Raw genomic sequence first — 18,098 nt, 5'->3', positions numbered from 1 at the left:
TTGCGTTGACACGATGAGGCTGCAGCCCGACCAAGAGCTTCTCACGCCGCTCGCCAGGCCCGTGGCTCAGGCCAGATGTTTTGCCAAAGCAACTTGACTAATAGCTGGACACATCAGAAGTGGGAGATTAGCATCTCTGTAATTTAAAGTATTTTCCTCCCTCCTCTCCCCCGAGTATACTGATGTTCAAGGCTGCCAAAAAGCGCCTATAGTCTTGCCTTTTAAGTCAAAAGTATATGAGAGGGACCGTTTTAGATATCTCTAGATGCCCAGTTTGCAGTATGGTGTATAGCCGTGGGTACCTCACATTGCCTTCGCTGTTCCATATGCAGATATTATGCCCATTTTGTAAGCGTCTGTGGAGCTGTTTGAACACGGATTTTTATTACTGCTTGTTGGAGTCAGAATTTTGTACTCTTGTCTTCCAAACCCATGTTTCATCCAGCAAGCCCTTAAAGGCTTGCGAGACCATCACCTTTGCATATTTTGTCTGAAAAGCCTTAGCGCGTAGTTCCATGTGCCAAAGCTGCATACTATGTTTTCCTCAAAATTACGTTCCAGTTGCCAAAAAAATTGGTGGGAACTTGCAATTTCCGAGTTACAAGTTCACACGCCAACTGCGAAAGGAGAAAAGCCGATGTGCGAGGTTTTTGCAGAACCCTCAATGTCTCCCTTCCGGCGGAGCTCTAATCTGTGCTCCCACCGGTGTCGTGTGTGCCGACAGCCTGAGCAGGCACCGGGGCTGGCGGCTCCCTTCCAGCGTGTGGGCAGCCCGAGAGGCGCCGGCACACGGCAAGGAAAGGGGGAAAAAAAAAAAAAGAAAAAAAAAAAAAAGAGACCGAGATGCAAACTCAGACTTGTGAAATAATTTCAGCCATGCCTCGGCGGATAGGGAACGGGCTTAGCTTGGTTTTCGGAAAAAATTCAGGTTGGGCGATGAGAAAGGAGCAGATCAGCGGCGGAGCAGGTGATTGACTGCAAAACGTTCTGTTTCTGTGTATTTCAGAAACGTTGAAGCAACAGCGACAAGAGATCCCTTCGCTGCTGCCCGTGCTCCCCTCTCAATTCTATAAAATAAGTTTTGCACATCTGAATTTTACAGGCTTAAGATATTTAAGGTTTTCACTTTTCTATTTCATTTTTTTTAAGTCTTCGGCGGTTGTGTGTTTGACATGCTTTTGTTATCCTAGATGTTATGTTATGATCTGGCACACGGAGCTTTAATTCCTTTATCAGCTCTATTTCCTTTACAGTTGTTCATTTAATTGAGCTCCTCTGTGTATTTTACAAAACAAGATGCATTCATTACAACTTGCAGACCTCAGATAGTATTGTAACATGTTGCAGAAAAATAGCGCTTCTGTAGATAGTTGTGGAAGTTGGGTGTTTGGTTTATTTTTCAGATGATGGGAGGAAGCAGTAGCAGAATTCTTGCATGCATAATCAGCAGGAACTTTCCAGAAGCTCTTTATTCGAGCTATTTTCTTCTAAAGCTGTGTTTATTCTAAGACGTCGGCTGCGGCAGTTGAAATATGTGGCTGCAGTGTAGAACAAAATACACGGTATGTTTTGTTACTCTCCTTGTTCTGCTTTGACTTGTGCAAACAGCTTTAATCCAAAGGAAGAGATCATACGGTCGGTGACTGCGGTATCATACAATACGGTTTAGGGGGCGAATTACCCTCTTACGGCACATCCTGACATGGAATAGCCTTGTCTTGAATAGACTGTAAATAGAGTGTGTCCTTCTCTTTCACAAGCCCTTGGGGCAGGAAGCCACATGCCTTGGCTCTGCGGTGCTCAGGGGCCAGCGCATCTGTGGGACCGTGCACCTGCGCGCGGCTGGAGATGTTCAAATGCTGTCTTCAGTGCAGATTTTAAACGTTAAACACACATGGCTGGTTGTAAACAGCCCCGCGTGCTGCTGGGGATTCAGCACCAGGAAGGCCGTTTCCAGAAGCACGGAGCAACCTCTGCCGAGCTTGGCGGTGATGGACCCTCCCAGTCCAAGGCCAAACAGCTTGTTCTGGAGAGGTCCTGGAGCTACAGCACTGTTTATAGGGAGGTTCTCTGCTGCCTTGGCATCAAGCATGGAAAAAGGTATGGGCAACCACAGGGGTGCTCACGGTTGCCCGCTGTTGTTGGCCGAGGCAAGCTGGAGAGCCTTACTCGGTGTCCCGTTGTTCCTCTCTGCTGTCGCCTCTCCCTCTCCCAGCCAGCTCTGCTGGTGGCTCAGAGATGGGCATTGCTCTTTAGCCATGGGTGAATGCAGAAGAGGGATTAAGCGCTTGGCTTCCTGCATCCTGACTCAAAAGTAGGCATATGGGCTTTTTTTTTTGGTGAGTAGAAACAAATCAGTTTCGACGGAGCTTTTTTAGGGAGTTTTCTCAGGCACAGGATGAAATTTTGAGGTGGAAAAAATTCACGCTTTTTTTTTTTTTTTTTTTTCTTTCCCCCCTCTATTGGGCCAGTGTGGTGAGGACCAACTGTATTTTTGGGTGCTTGGGAGCCATGTGTCACTGTTGAGCACGTTGGCTGTTGAGCAATGTGTGCAGTACGTACGTGTCTCCAGCACAGAAACGTGGTGGGGTGGTATCCTTGCTCCGGACCCAGGCTGGAGCTGTTCCTGGGAAAGGAAACATCAAGACAAAACCGGGGAGGGAAGCACCTCTTCTGTACCGCTTGTTCTGTTCCAGCTGATGCTAAACCGGTATGTTGGGTACTTTCGTAGTGTGTGTGTTAGCTCGCGCACCAGTGTTCACAGGCACACGTACGGTTTCTCTTCTGCATCGTGCTGTCCTAGCCGAAATCTGATAGCCATAGCCCTCGGACAGGGCAAGGCAAGGAGACGGTATATGTTTCCACAAAAGCTTAGCTAAGTGCATTTTTCTTACTGTGTCATGGGCCTGATTCTTGAGGGGGGTTGGATGCTCTCAGTTGTGGGTGCTCAGCATTTTTGCAAGTCACCCTGCTTAGAAGTTGGTGGTTACGTTTGTTTTAATGGGAAAAAAGCATTTTTCCATTTGCTTCTCCATAAACTGAAACCACTAAAGAGCCCTCGCTTAGTTTTCCACACACAGGCACACGCTGATGGGAGCACGGGAGGGACTGCAGGTCTGAGGCGGCTTTAAATGTGTGAAAACAAGGAGCCCTAATGATTTTGCAACTTAATTGTAGTGGGTGTGCCTTTGTTTGGGAAAAGAAATGAAAGTGCTGGAGGCCGAAGTGCTTTCTTTATCCTCCGAATAGTGACGATAGCGGTATAAACTTCCCTGGCCAGTTTTGCCAAGGTGCCCAAGATCTGCAAGTCCCTGCAACGCTTTGGCGCTCTGCTCACTGCCACCCTTCCCGTGGACTGTGAGCCTCGAGCCGTCCATCCTCGCATCGCTCTCCAGAAATGCCGTGTTTCGCACGGTGGACGTTTCTTGGGCTCCCGAGTGCCCTTCTTAAAAGGTGGCTCGTTCGCATCCCATTCGGGGGAGTCACCGTGTCTTTTCCAGTGGTTTTGAGATTCGTGACTTGCCCTCTGGATGGAGATGCGGACCTCCATGCAGCCGGCGTTAAGCCTGTTGAAGGCAAGGGGCTTGTTCCTTCTGGCATGCTGTCTTGAACCCCTTTGGAGTAGCCCATGAACCTACGAATCTGCTGCCCAGGGGCCAAACCCAGTGCTGCCTTCTGCGTCAGCCGCCTCAGCTACCCAGCGCCCCATAGAAACGCGATCCATTTTAAATAGATGCTGTTTGCAGCATCTTGGACTTGCTCTGTGAGGATGAGAAACGCTAACATAAATTCTTTAAATAACATCTAGTAGTGTTGAATGCAAAGAATTATAAAACATTTTTATATTCTGAGACTCATTTGCATCTTCGCATTAAAAACTGGTTTTCTTTTCAGGGAATGGTTGCAAGATCTGATTTGTTTTGAAATCAAAGCTAAATTTGTGTTCTTGCATTCCTCTTTGCCCTTCATTTGACAAATTTTTCTTGTTCTATAAATACAGAATTGTAAACAAGGGCTAATCCTTAGCAACAACCTGGAAAGTTAACATTTCTCTCCAGCTCCTATTATAATTAATTCAGACACTCTGAATATGATGTGATTTACGCATAGTATTCCTACGGCCAGGAGCTACTAATATCTTGTTAGAGAACTGAGGAAAAGAAGATGCTTTTGTGTGCGCCATATAACATAATTGCACTGCATTTTCTTTCATAAGAAGATGTTTAAAGATGCTTTTTACTTTCCGTTTCAAAAATGGAAGGCTTCTGCTTTTGCATTTGGCTGAAATTGTCTTAAATGTGTTTTCCCTCCTGGAGCAGTCAACATTGTCAAAACACTTTGCAAAATACATTGTAATAATACGGGTTAAGACCATCATTATATTAATTTAATTCTCGGTGTAGGTAAATTCGTAAGATGCTTCCACTTTGTCATAAAAGTTTTTCACAGTAAACATCATCCGTTTTCCCTATGCAGAACAGAGATAATATAGTCGATGAAAGGATAATTCCCTCGTGTTAAATCATTTAAATATAGCTTGAACAGTCTTTCTCTCATGGTCCATCCTTTTATTTTATTTAATTTTCTTTTAATTCTGTTTTGCTTTGTTTATATTTGTTCAGGGAGTGTTTTTGTAGTGTTAATCTATGTAAGCCACATACAGTTGAAAACTGCAACTCCCAAAAGGCTGTGATTAAAACATTATGGATGTGGCAAACCACAAATGCAAAAGTAAGTTTACATTAGATTTTCTTCATAAAATATTTTATTCAAGTTTTGTAATACCTTGGTATCGTGGTCAGCATTGCCATAAAAATTCTGTGTTATATGGAATGATACAATCTGTGAAGCATTTCCCATTATGTAGACACCATGTCTTTAAATTATAGCAATTTCTTAAGATTTTAAAGCAAAATGAGCTCTTAGAAGTGTGATTAATAGCAGGGAATGAGGCTAACACTGGGTCATCAGTGGCACTCCATTACAAAAAAGGTTGGACTAATAAAAGCATCCATCTATTTGACCAATAAAGCATTTGAATGATATGCTTATAGTTTTTATCATACTGTAGTTACTTTGTACTGAATAAACTGTGATTTTACGTGCTGGAAAAGGAGCGCGGAACCGGCAGCGCGGCTGAGGTGAGAGCGGTTGTCTCGAGTAGGGAAATATCAGGACTTTTATGTGAAGCTTGATGTTTTCAGAAGCCTTCAGGTTGCGGTGTCTAAATTTTTGAAGCCGCTGTGAAATATCTAAATCCCCCGTGACCCGTGCCCGCCTGCCCACAGTCGTTCGGTGAGGCTGGCCCTCGCTGTCCTGCAGGGAGGGGAGAAAGGAGCGTATTGTGTGTAATCATTAATTCAGAGTTAAGTCCCCGGCAGCCCCAGACATCAGAAATATTCTGCTGAAGCGCAGGAAATGGGGCAGCACTTCTGTTTTCCTGGTGTGCGGACGCCAACCCCGTGCTCGAGTCGCACCTTTCATCCTGCCCGCTATTATGCTCTCAACCCGGTGTCTGAAAAAATACGAGGTTGCCTGAACAATACTGCATTTGGGTTTTATTTAAATACCTGGCTTATTAGTAGGTTGTACTGATTTCGTGGGTTTGAAACTTTTTTTTTTTTTTTTTACTACAACAAAAGGCTAAGTATTTTCTGAAAAAGAAAACGGAGGTTCTTGGCCGGCTGTGGATGTCCAGGATTGTGCTGTGAAGAAAAGTACCGAATATTCTCACACTTGTGACAAAATGATGATGAGCGGGGAGGCTTCTGGCCGCCGTGCAGTTTGCATGCGAAACGGCGAGGGAGGGGAGATTAGTGCCAGGGCCAGCTGCGACCTTGGATGCTTCGGATATTCGAAACTGGGATGACTTTACGCGGTGTTTGGTGGAGGTGCTGGTGCTCGTCAGAAGGTAGCGGTGAGCCAGGTGGGGGCCACAACGCAGCTAGGAGAAAAAAGGACCAGTGGCATAGACCACAGTTACATCTTCCGTCCCCATCCAACTAGTACAACGCCTTAAAGGGCTTATTTTACGTAGGAGAGGGATGAAGAGACTTGCGGAGGTCACACGCAGGGATTGTGTCAGGGCAGGAATGCAACCCAGAGCCCTGGATTAACCCCTACCGATAGGACCATCCGTCTTGTCTCCCTGTACTTCAGATCTTTCCCGAAATCGATGTTCAGGATATAGAAGTTACAGAAACCTTTCTGGAGGAGCATTGCGATGGGCAACTTCTTGAGCGTTATGGGGATGGGAGATGGAAAAGGAAAGGCTTTCTGGAAGGTGGCAAACACAAGGGACTTGGGCCTCTGGAGCACCTTGAGGACTAATGTCACAGTGCCTCGGGGCCAAGAGGTGGACATGGGATGGGGAGCAGGTGGTGTCTAGAGGTTTCGCTTGTGAGAAGATCTCAGAGGGGCTTCCGGCCCTGCTTGGGTTAACGAAAAGGAGCTGGGGAGATGTGAAGAGGTTGGAGAATGGTGGTGGGAGGCAGAAGCACGAGGGTCGAGGATGGGAGAGAGGAAGAAGGGGGAGGAGGGCTGAACCGCGCCTTGCGTGGCACCACGTACAAAGGGCTACGGGGCAGGGAGCTGGCGTAGGCATGGATGTATGTGCATAAAATCACACGTGTACGTGGTCATGCCGGGCAGATTGTGTTGAAAGCCGTCATTGTGCTTGTTTGTTTGGGGGGAGAAATGAAAAGTTTGCATCCCGCCTTTTGCAGTTGCTGATTTTTTAAAGAAAAAAAATAAAATGTCATGAGACCTTTCACATCAGCGGTTTGGCCGGTAAATCTTGTCTTGTAAAACACTTTCAAGCGTTCTCAACTCCTTTCTTTACCCTTGCTGGGAACAGATGCCCGGCTCGGGGTTTTCCCCCGCTGCCTGTTGTCTTGAGGTTGCCCAGCAAGGCTGCAAAGGCTTTTTGTTTGTTGTTGTTGAAGGGGAGGAAAAAAACCCTCGGTCCACAGAAGAGTTAACAGGATTTCACTTGATCTGCTCGTTTATGCAATGAGTAATGCGAGGTTGGTAACAGCAAATTGTTGTTTATAAGCAAACATGGCACTGTGTAAACAAGAAGGCCTGGTCCCCAACTGGTTTGATTTCATGGTGGTCAGCAGCTGATGTATGTAACGTACAACCTTTCTGCTTCCCGAAATGTCAGAAGAATGACTATTTGTTTGTCTTGAGTTCTTCCCAGCTGTTTACTCTGTAATGCATTTGCCTCAACCTTGATTCCCTCAGAGTGGCCCCTTTCTCCTCCCTGCTCTGTTTACATTAGTCCTGCCCCGAGTGTCACCTATGAAATCTGTTGATTATTCCACCTGGTTAATGTTAAATTGCTCTTGCAAGATGATGTGTTTGTTCATAAACACAAATGCTGGGCCCCTTGTTTACTGTACCCATGGCAGCAATCAGTTATTAAACAAATATTGCTTTGTTTGCGGGTGTGAGCAGCAGTTTATCCTGCAAGGTCTGGAAAAAAAACCTTTAAATGCTGGGATTTTGATAAAGGAGAAAAAGGGGAGCTTGTCCCTGGAATGTGGCTGAAACTCACTTCGGTTTGCTTTGCTTATCTTTAACTTGGGTGAAGGGGCTAGAAAGATTAGCAAGTTGTTTGGTTTTTCCGAGAGATTTCCTTAGTGTAATGATATCTATCCAGTTGTTTGCTTTTTTCAGAAGGGAGAGAGCACTCCTGCGAGACGACTAGCGCAGCAGTAGACGGCTGATGGCTAGAAAATCCTGCACGGAGCAAACAAGGAGTTAGAAGGTCTAGGACAAAGATATAGGGCTATGAACCAGGTAATCGCCCCGAAAGGACGGCCTTGCGTTCTGCGTCAGTGTTTGGTCGGGAGCTTTTTGGTTTCCCTCTTCTCTCACGTCGGGTTTTAATCGATGCATGTGCCCTCGACGGAGTTTGACAAGGCAAAGCTTTCACTTTTACTGCTGAGGAGATCGGAGGAAAATCTGTTTTAGAAGCAGAGCCGTTCGAATGGAGAGAAAATACCAAATTTAAAAACGCGCTCTGTCGCTCCTCCTCCTGCGAGTGAGATGACAGAGCTGCTTTTCTTCTTTTTGCCACTGGAATACTGCGTTTACATCTGCTAATTTCTGTACGCTGGCTGTTTGCTCTTTGGTTTCTGCGAGTGCTAATTAGAGAGCGCCATCCCGGCGGTTTTTGCTTTTGGGTTGTTTTGCAAATGAGCAAGAAAGATTCACTCGCACCATCTTTGTTTTTCAGAATTATTGTTTGTTGTTGTTTCTGAATGGGGCTTGGATTTCCAATGCCAGGCAGGACCTGTTAGCGCTAACAGTAAATTGCTCGGGCTTCGCACACAAAGGGAGTAAACCCTCTTAGAGTGACCTTGAGAAAGAAACGTCAACGTTTTTTTGTGCGAAGGTGGTGTCTGTTCCTTTATATGTGAATTAATGTGTTAAAATATCTTGAATGTACATTTATAAGAAGCTTTGCAAGGCAAGCAACAAAATAGGCACCAAAAAATGTGAGCTATTGTATTCGCTGGCTCGAACCAGTGGTCCAAAGACATCGTTCGTTTTGGCTACTTAGAGCGGTGTCGTGGCTGGAGGGGAAGCAGGAGGTGCCTGAAGTGCGTAAGTGCACGAGCTGGTGGTTAATCGACTTGTGTTGCTGCCGTGAATCGGACCTTCGCTGCGTTAAACTAAGTGAAAATAGCGAAGTGAAAATTGTATCGTGCAGAAGCGTTGCAAAGTTGCACCTGGCTTTGAGGTGGTTTTTGACTTCTGGAGGCTGGTAGGGACTTTAGAAACGCTTTAATGGAGATAGGCACGGAGGGTGGGAGTCTTAATTCATCTAGAGCCAGCACTTGCTCTTGCGAGGTTTGATATCATCTTACTGTAGCCCTGCTGCTGCTGCCTGGCGTAAACTAACCGTATTTACTAAATGCAACTTTGGCCTTCCACTTGGTGGAATAGTCTGCTGTTTTTCTGGGAGATAGACTGCGAGGGTTTATGTTGCAAGCTCAGAGCAGCGTGCGTACAAACAAATAAGTCCCGGGCTGTGAGAACGGCTCGGCAGTTTCTGTTCCTGTTTCACCCGAAACGGCGGGCAGCCCCGCACGCTGCTGCGCCCGGGCCGGGCTGTGCAGGTGGGTACCTCCCGAGGGACGCTGGCACCGGGGCGGCTCTGCAGCCGCTCTGTGCCGCGCCGCGCTGCCGTTAGGCGCCCTGCCTTCTGGAGGGGTTTTTCCTCTGGTGCGGATGGTGCTCGTGTCCGTACGGTAGCTGTCGCGGAGTCGTACGGTACGATGAAGTATGGGTTCTTGTTTGGTTTGGGGTTTTTTTTTGCCGCCCGCCGTTCCTTTCCTTCCAAATAAACGATGGTCCCGGTGATGGTAAAGATGATTTCTGTCAAGCTGGCGGCTGAAAGACAGCTCTCCCCAAGAGAGAGGAAGGAACCTCACTCTGCCGATGATGGTATGTAAATGATTGCATCATATTTGCCAGTCGCTTGGAAGCGGCCCAGCTCTAGAGCTTTTATGCAGCTATGGCACGAGCTTCGTACTGAATATGGATTTTAATAGCTGTCAAACTGAGAGCCATAGATTGCGGTAGAGCTGCCTTTGCAAAGGGGGCGCGTTTATCCAAGGGGAGACTGGGAGTACCTCCTGTGCGGATGTTTAAAATGAAGGGACGGTGCAAAAGGCTCTCTCGGGGAAAGTCGAGTTGTCCGTCATCTTTGCCTAACACTTTGGGTCTTACCTCGATGAGAGGAGCGAGACCCGTTACCTTCACAGCTTGCTATGTTTTGGTGCACTAGCTATTCATGGGGACCAGCTCCAGCTCTTCTGAGAAGGGCAAATGGCAAGCTTTTAATGTCTGCTTCAATTAATTTTCCTTGGATTTGCTGCTTCTCTGTTCTTACTGTTTGTGGTCAGCAACACCCTCAGCAGAAGAGATTTCCTTAGGGGTAACTGCAGTGACTGATTCTCTAAGAAGTTTAAGTTGTTTGACCACGATTTCACAATAAGTCAGTGTGGCACAAATGGGATTAGGCTTCTGACTCTCCTTCCTTCTCTTCGCCACAGCTGTCTTAAATTTCAGCTCCTGCGGAGCATCAGTCAGCCCTTCGCTGAGCTGCCTCCAGATGATTTCAGGTTCCCGTGGCCCTAACGCTACACGCTGCTGCTGGAAAGAAGTAACCCAGACAGTGCCAGCCACGCACGCAAACAGTGAAAGAGGCTGTGGTGTTGTATACAGTTAAATAAATAAAAAGTTGTGGCAGCCTGGCGAGGAGGAGTAGGTGAAGCTGCTACTCAGGAGACTGGAGGGTGGCAAGTGGACAGAAACCCCGGTAGAGGTTCAGGCTGGTGGAAGTTCAGCTTCTCACTGGAGTGACTCCTGGGGAGGAGGTAAGGCAACCCGCGTCGTCCTCCCGTTGGCCAAGGTGATGTGCTCAAGCGCTTTTGGAAAGCACCGGCTTTTCACTCACCGAATTTGGTTACGGCTTCGTGTTTTCCTCCTCCTTGGTCCTTTTTTACCTTCCTCCCTTCCCCACGGCTCAGCATCACCACGTCGCTCTTCCCCAGCGTCGGGAGGGCAGGGAAGGGGAGCAGCCCCGTGTGAGCTGGGTGCCAGGGCCGTGGGTCGGCACACGGGGATGCTCCGAGAGCAGTGTGATTTGTTTCCTTTCCCCGGGGAGGCTCGGCACATCACCTCTGCGATGCGCTCAACCTCCGCCGACCCAAGGCTTGGGATGAGTCCGACCGAGAGGAGAGCACCGGGGCTGCGCCTGCGTCAGGAGGCAAAGCCGAGGATGCGCCGCAGATAGTCCCGCTTCTTCTGGACCCTTTATTTCCTAAGCAGTAAATGAAATTTCAGATTTTAGATACGTCTAGACATATACAGTGCACGATAAAGTTGATAATACATTAATCATTTTTAACAACAGGTAATATGCATAATTTATGGTGTTACAGTGCTATCTTTTTTGATATTTATGATGGATAATGCTCAGTTTTTGCCCTCATATTACTGCTTTAAATTATACCACAAGAAAATTAATGAGAAAGTAGATTTATGGGTTTCATTTGTTTGTCAATTCGGAAATTAATTGGGTGTTAATTTTAGCCGTCCCTCATCAGACCAGGTCTTTAGTATGTGTGCATTACTTTGCATTCATTGAAGCCTACCTCCCATTTACTGTGGGTCACTAGCTTTGCATACATTAAAATAGCCCTCAGGCTCATTCTCTTGATTACTTTTTGAACTGCCATGCATTAGAAAATTTACGCCTTTCTGTTATAATTATGAAAATTCGCTATTGGAAGATGGTGCTTGCATAACAGCAAGTATACAGTCTTGCTCAGCGATGTAAGATCATATAGCAAATCCCAATACGTTTTTGTTCTAATCCTAGAAAATAGCGCTCTCGACAATCTTTGTTGTGCGAGTTTCATCCTTTGAAATTTCAAGGATCCATTTTAATGCGTTGAATTACCTCTTTAAGCTGAGGAAATATCAAAGGATTTCACCTCATCGCTGTCTCTTTGTTTCCTTTTTCCGCGCGTACGGTGCGCGTTCCTGCCTTGCCTTGCTCCAGCTTTGCCTCTCCTCCTCCAACCACCGCTGGCAGACGTGACTCAGCATCGCTTTTCAGGACAGCGGAGCCTGACTCGCTCCGTGCCGTACTATTTCGGTTGATTCTTAAAGATCATCCTTAATTGCTCTTTGAATCCCCTTCTCCTTTCTCATACTCCTGCACAACTCCGCAACCACCAGTACTGTGTGGGCGAGTGGCCTTCAAAGGGGTAAGCATGAAGTTTTATCCAAAAAGTACCCTAATGTACTGACAGTTGATCTATAGTTAGTTAGTACATAATTATACCTAAAATACACCCTGTCAGCAGGATAAATGACGGCTACTGAAAACTCCAAAGGCATGACGGGTATTCACCCATCTGCAATGACGAGAGCTGAGGGGTTTGTAAGTTGAGAAAGGCTGGTGAGTTCAGCGTGATGCGATTTAGTTAAGTCGTGCCATATGTTGGGGTGGCTCTTTCTCATCGTCGTGCTAACCACAAGCGCAGGCAGAGAGAAGTCGTCTGGTCCACCTGGCTAGTTCGGCCTCCCCTCCCCAGCGTTATTTCTGTACTTAGCGTGGCGGCAGCCCTCGAGCTGCTCATGTGAAGCTGGCTGATTCACAGTTAATTGTGACATGGTGTAATTTAGTAAATGAGCAGCTGAACATCTGTACGCCTTCCCCCACGGTAGATCAAAGCCTTACCTTACACAAGGCTTTTAATTTCCAGTAGCGAATCCTTTTTCTTTTACTGAACTCATGGATGGCGGGACGGTGCTGCTGGCCGCCCCACCGACCTAGGGACGGGGTGTCACCTGGAGGAGATGGGTGTTCCAGCGACGGCTGGAGACCGTCAGAGCGCGTTCCTGGAAAAATTCAGAAGTGATGGTGGGATGTGGAGCCCGGGGCGCTTCTCCCTGCAGGGCACTTGCTCCAAAGATACCAGGACTAAAAGGGACCACCTGTGAGTTGGGAAGTGGTCTCCTGGGAAAGCCGTGGTGGTCCTCGTTACTGATAACGGGCAGCGCCAGGCTGCTTCTGCATTGCTTTTGTACCTGTGCTTGCGGGTAAGAGGCAGCTTTGCTCAGGCTTTGTGTATTGCCTTGCCGGTCGCGTTCTGGACTGCGTTTTGTTTTCAAGAGGTAAAATCCTGCCTTTGCTGCAGTGTTGCGTTGTCATGAAAGGCTTCCAAACGCCGTTTGGGTTTTGTTGTGTTGTTTTGTTTTGTTTTTTTAAATTATCCAGAGAAGTGCTCTAAAGTTAGTCCTGAGTTTGCTTTGGGGAACTGCTTGCAACAAATAGGTAAAATGTTTACTTATAAACCGTGCCTGTATGGATGGTATGCCTGCTGGAGAATTTAGGACTAGATCTTGTCATTTGATCACTTACTTAAAACTGATTTTACCATCATCTCTTCTGTCTATAAAAGTAGAAATATATTCTCTAAATCTGTGTTGTGTTTAATTTACATGTCCTTTCATGGCTAGGCCAAGTTCTTTAAGGGCATTTATTCTGCTTCATATAAATAATTGATCAGCTAAGTTAATTTACTTCTGCCTGACTTGGTCAACCTTAATTAACTGCCCTGGAATAAAGACGGAACTTTTTGTTAGCTTAAAATCTTTCACAAATGTGACAAAGAAGGGATGCATTATGACAATATTTTTGCTCTAGCGCTGTTCCCAGGGGATAGAAATGTTGAATCATCTTTATGTGCATATATGTATATATTTGTAAACATCTCCGAGTACTAATAGCTGAAATAAAATCATCAGCTTTGAAATAACTTTGAAACACGCAGGCTACATTCTGAACGTGTAGTCCAGGCTGAGTCTGGAAGCATATTAAAACACAGATTTTAAGGCCCAGAAGACCCCAGGGATAGTTTTTTGAAGGTGATGAGGTGCTCAGAGATGTAGATTGGTGCTTATTCAGGAGTCTTAAAAATGTCTCGCCAGATGCCTCTGTGTATGGTGAGGCATCTAAATACATCTGAATATCAGTCCCGTAGTCTTTCAGACTTGCAGTAGGTCCTTATTCTGACGGGTGCTTCAGTCAGTAAATCCTCCCTCATGCTGACATTAAACAATGCTGCTTAGTCTTTAGAAACTATACTACTAGAAGAATTGCAGAAATTGCACACTTGAGTGCCCACCTCCTGCCTACTAATCTCCATGCTTAACCTTGCTCGTCTAAATAGTCCAGTGGAGCCGAGACGTGTATCTCTGCAGCATCTGGTCTTTGTGATGTTACGGCTTTTTTTTTTTTTTTTTTTTTTTTTTTTGAATGGATTAGCCCAGCACATTATCAAAATTAGGATTCCTTCAGGTTCTGTCTTTTTACTTCAAAACACCGATGTTGGAGTCCTCAGAAAGATCATTTTGATTCAGCCAAAGTTCACATCCGACTTCTGTTTTTTCAGTTTTGACCATGCCCTTAAGAAATCAGCTCTCCCCTACTTCTGTGCAAGTCATCTGGAAGATGATTAGCTGTTGTCCTTCTATTGACAGAGTTCCTTGCTTTGATTCCACTCCACTGAAATTTTACTCCATTGCCTTGAACGTAACATATTCACCAAGGAGATGGGCCAAACTGTATGGCTTTGGCTTTCTCTTTGACTGTGCATCAAAGCCAGAAAAGGTTTTGTGCAGGTTGAGATGGGAATCTTGAGAGACCGATCACCGTTGTGAGATTTTTAAACCAGGCTGACGTTAAGTCCTATGAGAACAGTTTTTCTATTATGTGCTCCTTGATTTCAGGATAAAATTTTACCAGTTGTTGTTCATACTACAGCTTAGCTTTGGTCCCTTCATAGGGGAAAAACATCTTGTGTCACCCTTAATAATCTTAAGAGTCATTCTCTGTCCCGCCTAACATGAATTATCATAGAATTTTTATTAAAGAAAGAAGATATTTCTACTGGTAAGAACCCACCCGTAAAAATATATTTTTCCTTTGCAGAATTGATATGAGAGTCATTCTGATTTTCAGAATGCATGAGATGGACATGTTCTTTTGCTGTCAAATTTAAGTCAGAACATGGTATCTTGTATGTCGTGGAAGCTTTTGTGGAGTACTCTGTTTCCTATAATAAATCATTACGCATAACAGCTTCTTCAGCACTATTTTGGTTACTTGGGGTTGTATTCAGACCAGAGTCACGGTTTGTGGTACTAGACCTGAAGCTTCAGTTCAGTTCCCACAGAACCTAATCATTTTGCATAAAGTCAACCTTGCTTTGCTTTTTTCTTTCACCATTTTGAATGACAGACTTCACTAATAGGCGTCTGTAAGGCCCGCTCCTCTGTGCTGAGGAGAGACAATTATCTCAGCCATCCTCAGTGTACTCTCACCTCGGCTCATTTAGGTGTGCTCAAAAAGACAAATAATAATCATTCTTGCAGAAAGCTCTCGCAGGTTGATTTTCATGACATGACGCTTAATGATCAAACCAGACTGTGATTATTTATGTCACCTCACATTTGACTACAGGGAGGAAATAAACAGTTTTATCTTTTCTCCCTTGAAAATCCTGTTTTCTCTTGGAGGTATTTTAGCAAAGTGGATTTGTTTTGTATTGGTGTCCAGTTGAAGGTATATTGAAGTTGACTGCCCGTGAATGGGTGTTTTTAAAGCAAAATTTGCTCAAAAGATGTTCGCTTCTGCTTTTAAAATGCTTTTTTGAAAGCCCAAACATCACAATTTTCTTTTTACTCTTTTGACGTTCTCTTTGCAAACTCCGTTTCCAGCTCCATCGCCTTGGTAGCTGCTGCCGATTCTGCCGGGTACGTTACGTGGGGTGGGCACAGGCAGTGGAGGGGCCGGCGCCAGCCCTGTGCAGCTCAGGTGGTAACAGGCTGGGGTACTTTGAAAGGTGAAATGGAGCATGAAATTTGTCATAGAGAAGGTTCTCAAGAACTGTGATCTTTTTCTGACCAAATACTATAAATAATCCATCTTTTTCTCAGTCCTATAAGTTGGAAAAATTGTAGCAATTTCTACTGTTGTTTCTTTCCAGGAGCATTTTGCAATCCTAGAGACAATAAATAATTTCTTGACCAGTTTGGTTGTGAGTTATTTTCCGCGTCCTGGAGATATTTCGCTCAGAAGGGCAAGCCAACAAATTGTGATCAGGCAGTGATAGATCTGCTCCTCGGTGGTGCACGTTCTTCTTGCTGCTGTCAGAGGCATCTCAGAGCTTTGGTCGGTGCTTTCTCTGACCCTCCTTAGCAGTTTATGCAGGTTCTCGCGTCCAGTCAATTTGTGGCATCAGAAGTGTTGGAGAATGAAACGTACTTCTTCAGTACTCGCGCACATTGGTTTTAGCGTCTCTTTTCACTGTGGCACCCGCTGGAGGCAACTTCCACCAGTTCTTTAGTATGTCCTTCCTTCGTTGGGTGTGGTCTATGTAGTGGTGACGTGCCATCCACCCTTTGCCATCGAGCGTCACAACAAAGGCATGAGTCTCTGGGTTTAGCCTGCTAAATCAATCTTATGTGGTGGTCATCCTTGTCCAGATCTTCTCCTGAGGTAAATTAGTGTAATGCTCTATTTTCTCCACTTGAGGCTTGACCCTCAATTTGGATGGAAGCAGAAAACAATTACATAGATCAGTTCTTTCTTTTTTATTTATCTCTGGTTAAAAGAGGTGTGTCCTTTTTAGTGGTGTAGCATATAAAAATTGCATGGTACACCTTTGAGGAACTTGTGAGCTGACTGGAGAATCTCACTCCTGTCTCTTCTTGCGAAGCAACCTGTGCCGTGCAGTCGCTGCCCGGTGTGTAATCCATCCTTGCGTGGTAGGTGTAAACACTTAATTTAGACCTTACCATGCTTATGGGCTCTCCTTATAGTGCCGAAAATTAAAGGCACCCCACGATCAGTCTGTGTTAGAAACCAGATCATGTTAAAACCCACAAGCGTTTGCGAGTGGCATTGGGAAAGCGGTAGGTTAGTTTAGATCTCTGGAGCTCTTAGAAAGGAGTTGACAGGAGCTTTATAATGAGCCCTGAAGCCCTTTTGTCCCCTTGCACAATTCGAAGATCTCAGAAAACAGACTGAAAGAAGTTTCCATAGACCAGCTGAAATTTATTTAAATGTAATCAGAACGTTTGAATCTGTCCTAGCACCGTGCATGTGCTTGGTCAGCCCTCAGCCTGAATAGATCCCGTCACGATTGGAGCGGCGTCCGGCTAATGAGTGGTTCACCCGCCCGGGACGTGAATCAGCGAGGAGTGCTAACGCCGGAACGTGGCGGTGATAAAGCCCTCGTTAGCCGGCAGCTTCTCAGTTATGACATTTTGATTCTCAGCTGTGTGGATCATCATTATGAACATCTGAAGCTACCAAATGAATGAGAGGTCTGGTATCGGTGCGTTGGGCTGGAGCGTATCTCCACGCGTGGGGTCTGATGCTGAATGTCATGGAGGGCCAGCAGACACCCGGGACGCTTTGGTGGCCAAGGGCTGCGAATTATGCACGTGTGGAGTTCCCAGGGAAAGGGTTTTCCCCTGGTACTTTTCTGTTGAAATGCATTGCTCTCTCTCGCTCTTTCTCATTAGTATTTTCCCTTCTGTGTTGGAAGGGGGAGAATTTTTCTTCTTCCTTTGGATTCGGGGTAGTTACTGAATTCAAACAGGTTCTTCCTTAACCATAAAGCACCCTATTTTCAAGACAAGCTGCCCTGCACGGAGGTATTTGGCTGACGTGTGCAGGTGGTGAGTTAGCGTGGAGTAGGCAATGCGCTCGGAGCCCGCGGCTTGGCGCGCTCTACCCCGTGTTTCCCTGGGGAATGGCGAGAGGAGGAGCACGAAGGGAGGGAAGGGATGGGCTGGCGGAAGCAGAGTGGCTTAATAACATTTAAATCCCATCACTTGGGGCCTAGCAGGTAGAAATGCCTATAAAACAACTCATCAAAAGATCTCAAAGGTAGTGGTTTGCTGCTGAAAACTGACATACGTGCTTTGTTTGGGAGGGTCTGGTTGTGCACAAGCGCTGCCCGTTGGTTCCCAGTCCTGTGTGAATCCCAGGAGCTCTGGGGTAAGCAAGTGGGCACTCGTCCTCATCCTTGTCCTCGTCCTCAGCCTTGTCGTGGGTCCCACGACCCACACTCAGGGGTGGACATCCACCACGAGTCGAGCGCCATGCGGGCTGGCTGTGGGTAGCTGTGGCTACTGAGATGGTGTTCAGCCAAATAACGCAGGAGGCTCTTCACCGTAATGCCGTAGCGCATCCAAAGTCAGACCAAATCCGTAGCCCAGAAACTTCTCCAAAAGACTAATTTATTGAGCAGTCGGAACAGTTTGCCCCAAACAAAAACCGACGGCGTCCAGCACATCCCAGACTCAGCCTAAACGCTTCAGAGTAATAAAAGGTGCTAATTTGGCAATCTCATGGTGGGAATGGAAACTGAAAAAGGGAATGCTCTGCTTCACCTAACTGCCCCTACATACCGTATATCAAGTTTTTGATGTTGTCCATCATCTGTTGCAAAGAATGACTCATCCATTTCAAAGGAAAGCATCCAGATGTAACTGGA

At 46.0% G+C, this 18,098-nt stretch overlaps 1 protein-coding gene across 1 annotated transcript in view; it reads left to right on the top strand.

Moving 5' to 3' along the window:
- Positions 1-18,098, top strand: part of FOXP1 (forkhead box P1) — a 399,883-nt gene that overhangs the window by 207,468 nt on the left and 174,317 nt on the right. The window lies entirely within an intron of this gene.

Source organism: Vanellus vanellus (assembly GCF_965231255.1).
Source record: "Vanellus vanellus genome assembly, chromosome: 9".
Lineage (NCBI taxonomy): Eukaryota > Metazoa > Chordata > Aves > Charadriiformes > Charadriidae > Vanellus > Vanellus vanellus.
This window is presented reverse-complemented; position numbering and strand designations above follow the sequence as displayed.